The sequence below is a fragment of the Delphinus delphis genome, chromosome 8 (assembly GCF_949987515.2).
Source record: "Delphinus delphis chromosome 8, mDelDel1.2, whole genome shotgun sequence".
In the NCBI taxonomy this organism is placed as follows: domain Eukaryota; kingdom Metazoa; phylum Chordata; class Mammalia; order Artiodactyla; family Delphinidae; genus Delphinus; species Delphinus delphis.
The window spans coordinates 46,544,263-46,553,565 of record NC_082690.1 but is presented as its reverse complement, the minus strand read 5'-3'; positions in this window follow the sequence as shown (position 1 = coordinate 46,553,565).

Sequence of the window (9,303 nt, the reverse complement as noted above, 5' to 3'; positions counted from 1 at the left end):
CGTGCCTGCTACTGACCATTTCCTTTGGTTGGGATACAAAGGCTGGCACAGGTGAGTGCCAGGTGGCATCCTCTGGTCAGGACGAGGCCCTCTTCCCTCCAGCCAAACAGAATCATTTGTTGTTTCTCTGTGTCCTTAAAGGTTCTTTCGCATCCCTGTTCCTGTGCATGTGGTATTCCCTAGGCTTTAGTCCTGGTTCTTTTTCTAGCCAATTCTTACCCATCCGTTATACTCTCGGTTGACACCTCCTCTGGGAAGCCTTCTGGCATGTCTCTGTTGGATGAGATAGATGAGATGCTTGTGGTGATTCTATGAGACCTTGAAACTCTGTCATACAGTTATCCCGGCACTTATACGTATTCCATCCTGGCGGCACTTAGACAGTTCAGTACTTACTGGTTTTCTTGTCTGTCTTCCCCAGGTTCTGTGAGATCCTTCAGGGCCAGAATAACCTCTTCAGCTGTGTATCCACAGTGCCAAGTCCAGGTCAAATTTGTGTTCAACCGAACTGAATTGAATCAGTGGTTGAATTTGTGTACAAAGTAATGGCACACAGCAGTAAGGGACCCACATCACAATTGTTAATGAAAACCTGTATCATTGGCCCAAAGACTGAGGGCCTTCTAGGGCAAATGCCACCATTTTTGAAGCTTGTATAATGGCTGTGATGAGAATGGATATTAGAGTCAGACAGACCTGGGTTCAGATTATGCCTCCACCTCTTACTAACCCTTCAACTTAGGCAAGTTCCTTAATTATCTGAGCCTTGGGTCTTTTTTTTTTTTTTTTGCGCTACGTGGGCCTCTCACTGCTGTGGTCTCTCCCGTTGTGGAGCACAGGCTCCGGACGCGCAGGCTCAGTGGCCATGGCTCACGGGCCCAGCCACTCCGTGGCATGTGGGATCTTCCCGGACCGGGGCACGAACCCGTGTCCCCTGCATTGGCAGGTGGACTCTCAACCACTGTGCCACCAGGGAAGCCCACGAGCCTTGGGTCTTTATTTATAAAATGAGGATTAGTCACATCTACTTCATAAGTCATTGTGAGGATTGAAATGAATGAAAGAAAGCGCTTATGAACAGCTGGTAGAGTGTTACACAGGCTCAATACACCGTCTTTCCCCTGTACTTCTGCTTTAGGTACTGACCACCCTCCTTGGGGCCATCCCAGTTATGGCTGTTGTATTGTCCTGTTGTAATTGTTAGCAGTCACTCTTTCACTCCAAACAGCGTCCTGTTAAGATGATAAATTATATGCTCATCTTATTAATGAGCCCTGACACACCATCCAATCTGCTGCCGGCGGTGCAGACCTGACTTCTGCTAAAATGACAGCTGGGAGCCCAAATCCCAAATTAGACAATCCAAGGTAAGGGGCAGAGGCAACTGGAAGCCATACTCCCAGGGCAGGCGCATCCTGTCCACAGCAGAGACCTCTGTAGCCATCGTGGCCTTTATGTGCACCTGAGGCTAAGCCTAGCTGTCACCAGCCAGTCTGGCATCCAGAGGCTTTATTTCCCTGAATGAAAAAGACAGAGTCGCCACTTTTTGGACTTAAAAGACAAACTCTATTTCCTCCTCTCCAAACCTCATCCTCCAGAACCTGAACTGTCTGCCGGATGGATGTTCCCTGACTGGGAATAAAATTACTTCCACTCAGCGCTCAATCTTTAGTCTCTTGGTTTTCATTTTTATTTTAGTGACAGCACTTAGTTTGAAAACACTATTTGATTCTAAATGATGCACCCTTCTATGATTGCAATTTTAGCATTGGTTGCTGTCCTAGATTATCTGAGTTCCTCAAGGATGGGGACCATGTCTTGCTGCCATTGTGTCTCCATCATCCACCACCAGTGTCTGCACATGTGTACTGAGTGGATGGATAATGAATATGAATGAGATGGCCAAACCTGTCCTTGGTACTGAGTGCATGTGCCAGACTGGAGTGAGCTTTGTGTCACTCTTCCATGGCCCCTGAGGAGGTAGGGGCTGAATTCACCCAGAAGCAGTCCCAGAAAATGAGTGGCCTGGGCTTGCGATGTCTCAGTGACTTGGTGAAGACTACCTTTGGCTTATTTGTGGGGGTTGGCCCCCACTGCCACGAAACCAAACTGTTAATTACCCAAATGAGATCCTCCTGGGAAAAAACTCAATATTTATTAGCAGCTGTTAGCAAAAAGCTGATGACATGCTTTTCTCATCTCTCCTGATGGTAAAAAAAGCTTTAGAGAAAGAAACTGAATGAGTGAGGGAAGGATTGAAGGGATGCCAGAATGAAGTAAGAAGGAAGGAGAGTCATTCATCCACACACATGTAATTCACACGTCTGGTCGTTTCTTCTAGCTTAGCCTGGATCCCATGACTCAGCTGTGCCAGCATTCGTGTAACTCGTAAAACACCGGGACCCACTCAGTCCTGCACTATTGCATTACATCGCCCATATTAGTCATGGTTTGGGCGGAACAGAAGCCACTCTAGGTATTTCAAGTAGAAAGAGGTTGAATACAGGGAATTAGAGATTTCCACGGCCATTGGAATGTGGAGACTTCCATTTTCAGGAAATCCTGAAGTGCAGAGGTCTCAGCTGCTACCCCAAGGGGAGGAATTCCCAGGGCACTGCCCAGAAGGGCTGGGAGCTGTGGTTGGTGATTCAATAGCTTGTTGTACCAAAAAGGGTGGTTCTCAGGGTGATACCGCAAACATCTGCCAAATACCCATGTGCCTGCAAACAGCTGCCCCCGGGACATAATGACTTCCCGTCCTCTTCCAAAGCCCCTCAAGAGCCTCTCTTTGGCCGAACGGACCCAGAGCCAAGAACTGAAAGGGACTCTGGGAAAAGCAGTTCCAGGATTTTCCCCTGAGTGGATGGGGTGAGGATGCAGCTGAGCTGATCACAGACTCACTCTCGCTCTACATATAGTCCTCATGGACTTATACTCACTCACTCATTCATTCAATGAATAGTTATTGAGGACCTGCTATATACCAGAGTCTGCACTTGTACTAGTCAAATTCCTCTAAGACTTAGAGCACAAGTCTGTATCTTCTAATTTTTTTCTATCTTCCACAATGTAGCACAATTCTGGGCACATAAGCAGATGTACATGAATTGCCTGTTAACTGACCTTAAACATGGCTAGCCTGGACTTCTGGGAAGATGGCGGAAGAGTAAGACGTGGAGATCACCTTCCTCCCCACAGATACACCAGAAATACATCTACACGTGGAACAACTCCTACAGAACACCTACTGAACGCTGGCAGAAGACCTCAGACCTCCCAAAAGGCAAGAAACTCCCCCACGTACCTGGGTAGGGCAAAAGAAAAAACAGAGACAAAAGAATAGGGACGGGACCTGCACCTGTGGGAGGGAGCTGAGAAGGAGGAAATGTTTCCACACACTAGAAGCCCCTTCACGGGCAGAGACTGCGGGTGGCGGACGGGGAAAGCTTCGGAGCCGCGGCAGAGAGCACAGCAACAGGGGTGTGGAGAGCAAAGCGGGGAGGTTCCCGCACAGAGGATCAGGGCCGACCGGCACTCACCCGTCCGAGAGGCTTGTCTGCTCACCCACCGGGGCGGGCGGGGCTGGGAGCTGAGGCTTGGGCTTTGGTCGGAGCACCGGCTGGGAGAGGACTGGGGTTGGTGGCGTGAACACAGCCTGCAGGGGGTTAGTGCGCCACGGCTGGCCGGGAGGGAGTCCGGGAAAATGTCTGCACCTGCCGAAGAGACAAGACTTTGTCTTCCCTCTTTGTTTCCTGGTGCGCCAGGAGAAGGGATTAAGAGCGCTGCTTAAAGGAGCTCCAGAGACGGGCGCAAGCCGCGGCTAAAAGCGCGGACCCCAGAGACGGGCATAAGACGCTAAGGCTGTTGCTGCCATCACCAAGAAGCCTGTGTGCGAGCACAGGTCACTCTCTACACACCACTTCCAGGGAGCCTGTGCAGCCCGCCACTGCCAGGGTCCCGTGAGCCAGGAACAACTCCCCCGGGAGAACGCACTGCGCGCCTCAGGCTGGTGCAACGTCATGCTGGCTTCTGCCGCCGCAGTCTCGCCCCGCACTCCCTGCCCTTCCCTCCCCCCGGCCTGAGTGAGCCAGAGCCCCCGAATCAGCGGCTCCTTTAACCCCGTCCTGTCTGAGCGAAGAACAGACGCCCTCCGGCGACCTACACGCAGAGGCGGGGCCAAATCCAAAGCTGAGCCCTGGGAGCTGTGAGAACAAAGAAGAGAAAGGGAAATCTCTCCCAGCAGCCTCAGAAGCAGCGGATTAAAGCTCCACAATCAACTTGATGTACCCTGCATCTGTGGAATACATGAACAGACAACGAATCATCCCAAATTAAGGAGCCGTGTGGATGAAAGGCTCTTGGTGCTCCACCCAGGAGTCAGTGCTGTGCCTCTGAGGTGGGAGAGCCAAGTTCAGGACACTGGTCCACAAGAGACCTCCCAGCTCCACATAATATCAAACGGCGAAAATCTCCCAGAGATCTCCATCTCAACACCAGCACCCAGCTTCACTCAACGACCAGCAAGCTACAGTGCTGGACATCCTATGCCAAACAACTAGCAAGACAGGAACACAACCCCACCCATTAGTGTAGAGGCTTCCCCAAATCATAATAAGTCCACAGACACCCCAAAACACACCACCAGACGTGGACCTGCCCACTAGAAAGACAAGATCCAGCCTCATCCACCAGAACACAGGCACTAGTCCCCTCCGCCAGGAAGCCTACATATCCCACTGAACCAACCTTAGCCACTGGGGACAGACACCAAAAACAACAGGAACTATGAACCTGCAGCCTGAAAAAAGGAGACCCCAAACACAGTAAGATAAGCAAAATGAGAGGACAGAAAAACACACAGCAGATGAAGGAGCAAGATAAAAACCCACCAGACCTAACAAATGAAGAGGAAATAGGCAGTCTACCTGAAAAAGAATTCAGAATAATGAGAGTAAAGATGATCCAAAATCTTGGAAATAGAATAGACAAAATGCAAGAAACATTTAACAAGGACCTAGAAGAACTAAAGATGAAACAAACAACGATGAACAACACAATAAATGAAACGAAAAATACTCTAGATGGGATCAATAGCAGAATAACTGAGGCAGAAGAACGGATAAGTGACCTGGAAGATAAAATAGTGGAAATAACTACTGCAGAGCAGAATAAAGAAAAAAGAATGAAAAGAACTGAGGACAGTCTCAGAGACCTCTGGAACAACATTAAACGGACCAACATTCAAATTATAGGGGTTCCAGAAGAAGAAGAGAAAAAGAAAGGGACTGAGAAAATATTTGAAGAGATTATAGTTGAAAACTTCCCTAATATGGGAAAGGAAATAGTTAATCAAGTCCAGGAAGCACAGAGAGTCCCATACAGGATAAATCTAAGGAAAAATAGGCCATTACACATATTAATCAAACTGTGAAAAATTAAATACAAAGAAAACATATTAAAAGCAGCAAGGGAAAAACAACAAATAACACACAAGGGAATCCCCATAAGGTTAACAGCTGATCTTTCAGCAGAAACTCTGCAAGCCAGAAGGGAGTGGTAGGACATATTTAAAGTGATGAAGGAGAAAAACCTGCAACCAAGATTACTCTACCCAGCAAGGATCTCATTCAGACTTGATGGAGAAATGAAAACCTTTACAGACAAGCAAAAGCTGAGAGAGTTCAGCACCAACAAACCAGCTTTACAACAACTGCTAAAGGAACTTCTCTAGGCAAGAAACACAAGAGAAGGAAAAGACCTACAATAACAAACCCAAAACAATTAAGAAAATGGGAATAGGAACATACATATTGATAATTACCTTAAGTGTCAATGGATTAAATGCTCCCACCAAAAGACACAGACTGGCTGAATGGATACAGAAACAAGACCTGTATATATGCTGTCTACAAGAGACCCACTTCATACCTAGGGACACATACAGACTGAAAGTGAGGGGATGGAAAAAGATATTCCATGCAAGTGGAAATCAGAAGAAAGCTGGAATAGCAATTCTCATATCAGACAAAATAGACTTTAAAATAAAGACTATTACAAGAGACAAAGAAGGACACTACATAATGATCAAGGGATCAATCCAAGAAGAAGATATAACAATTGTAAATATTTATGCACCCAACATAGGAGCACCTCAATACATAAGGCAAATACTAACAGCCACAAAAGGGGAAATCGACAGTAACACATTCATAGTAGGGGACTTTAACACCCCACATTCACCAATGGACAGATCATCCATAATGAAAATAAATAACGAAACACACGCTTTAAATGATACATTAAACAAGATGGACTTAATTGATATTTTTAGGACATTCCATCCAAAAACAACAGAATACACATTTTTCTCAAGTGCTCATGGAATATTCTCCAGGATAGATCATATCTTGGGTCACAAATCAAGCCTTGGTAAATTTAAGAAATTTGAAATTGTATCAAGTATCTTTTCCGACCACAACGCTATGAGACTAGATATCAATTACAGAAAAAGATCTGTAAAAAATACACACACATGAGACTAAACAATACGGTACTTAATAATGAAGTGATCACTGAAGAAATCAAAGAGGAAATAAAAAAATACCTAGAAACAAATGACAGTGGAGACACGATGACCCAAAATCTATGGGATGCAGCAAAAGCAGTTCTAAGAGGGAAGTTTATAGCTATAAAATCCTACCTTAAGAAACAGGAAACATCCTGAATAAACAACCTAACCTTGCACCTAAAGCAATTAGAGAAAGAAGAACAAAAAACCCCCAAAGTTAGCAGAAGGAAAGAAATCATAAAAATCAGATCAGAAATAAATGAAAAAGAATGAAGGAAACGATAGCAAAGATCAATAAAACTAAAAGCTGGTTCTTTGAGAAGATACACAAAATTGATAAACCATTAGCCAGACTCATCAAGAAAAAAAGGGAGAAGACTCAAATCAATAGAATTAGAAATGAAAAAGGAGAAGTAACAACTGACACTGCAGAAATACAAAAGATCATGAGAGATTACTACAAGCAACTCTATGCCAATAAAATGGACAACCTGGAGGAAATGGACAAATTCTTAGAAAGGCACAACCTGCCAAGACTGAATCCGGAAGAAATAGAAAATATGAATAGACCAATCACAAGCACTGAAATTGAAACTGTGATTAAAAATCTTCCAACAAACAAAAGCCCAGGACCAGATGGCTTCACAGATGAATTCTATCAAACATTTAGAGAAGAGCTAACACCTATCCTTCTCAAACTCTTCCAAAATATAGCAGAGGGAGGCACACTCCCAAACTCATTCTACGAGGCCACCATCACCCTGATACCAAAACCAGACAAGTATGTCACAAAGAAAGGAAACTACAGGCCAATGTCACTGATGAACATAGATGCAAAAATCCTCAACAAAATACTAGCAAACAGAATCCAACAGCACATTAAATGGATCATACACCATGATCAAGTGGGGTTTATCCCAGGAATGCAAGGATTCTTCAATATATGCAAATCAGTCGACGTGATACACCATATTAACAAATTGAAGGAGAAAAACCATATGATCATCTCAATAGATACAGAGAAAGCTTTTGACAAAATTAAACACCGGTTTATGTTTAAAACCCTGCAGAAAGTAGGCATAGAGGGAAACTTTCCTCAACAAAATAAAGGCCATATATGACAAACCCACAGCCAACATCGTCCTCAATGGTGAAAAACTGAAAGCATTTCCTCTAAGATCAGGAACAAGACAAGGTTGCCCACTCTCACCACTGTTACTCAACATAGTTTTGGAAGTTTTAGCCACAGCAATCAGAGAAGAAAAGGAAATAAAAGTAATCCAAATTGGAAAAGAAGTAAAGCTGTCACTATTTGCAGATGACATGATACTATACATAGAGAATCCTAAAGATGCTACCAGAAAACTACTAGAGCTAATCAATGAATTTGGTAAAGTAGCAGGATACAAAACTAATGCACAGAAATCTCTCACATTCCTATACACTAATGATGAAAAATCTGAAAGTGAAATCAAGAAAACACTCCCATTTACCATTGCAACAAAAAGAATAGAATATCTAGGAATAAACCTACCTAAGGAGACAAAAGACCTGTAGGCAGAAAATTATAAGACACTGATGAAAGAAATTAAAGATGCTACAAATAGGTGGAGAGATATACCATGTTTTTGGACTGGAAGAATCAATATTGTGAAAATGACTCTACTACCCAAAGCAATCTACAGATTCAATGCAATCCCTATCAAACTACCACTGGCATTTTTCACAGAACTAGAACAAAAAATTTCACAATTTGTATGGAAACACAAAAGAGCCCGAATAGCCAAAGCAATCTTGAGAACGAAAAATGGAGCTGGAGGAATCAGGCTCCCTGACTTCAGACGATCCTACAAAGCTACAGTAATCAAGACAGTACGGTACTGGCGCAAAAACAGAAAGATAGATCAATGGAACAGGATAGAAAGCCCAGAGAAAAACCCACGCACATATGGTCACCTTATCTTTGATAAAGGAGGCAGGAATGTACAGTGGAGAAAGGACAGCCTCTTCAATAAGTGGTGCTGGGAAAACTGGACAGGCACATGTAAAAGTATGAGATTAGATCACTCCCTAACACCATACACAAAAATAAGCTCAAAATGGATTAAAGACCTAAATGTAAGGCCAGAAACTATAAAACTCTTAGAGGAAAACATAGGAAGAACACTCTATGACATAAATCCCAGCAAGATCCTTTTTGACCCACCTCCTAGAGAAATGGAAATAAAAACAAAAATAAACAAATGGGACCTAATGAATCTTCAAAGCTTTTGCACAGCAAAGGAAACCATAAACAAGACCAAAAGACAACCCTCAGAATGGGAGAAAATATTTGCAAATGAAGCAACTGACAAAGGAGTAATCTCCAAAATTTATAAGCAGCTCATGCAGCTTAGTAACAAAAAAACAAACAACTCAATCCAAAAATGGGCAGAAGACCTAAATTGACATTTCTCCAAAGAAGATATACAGAGTGCCAACAAACACATGAAAGAATGCTCAACATCACTAATCATTAGAGAAATGCAAATCAAAACTGCAATGAGATATCATCTCACACCAGTCAGAATGGCCATCATCAAAAAATCTAGAAACAGTAAATGCTGGAGAGGGTGTGGAGAAAAGGGAACCCTCTTGCACTGTTGGTGGGAATGTAAATTGATACAGCCACTGTGGAGAACAGTATGGAGGTTCCTTAAAAAACTACACATAGAACTACCATATGACCCAGCAAT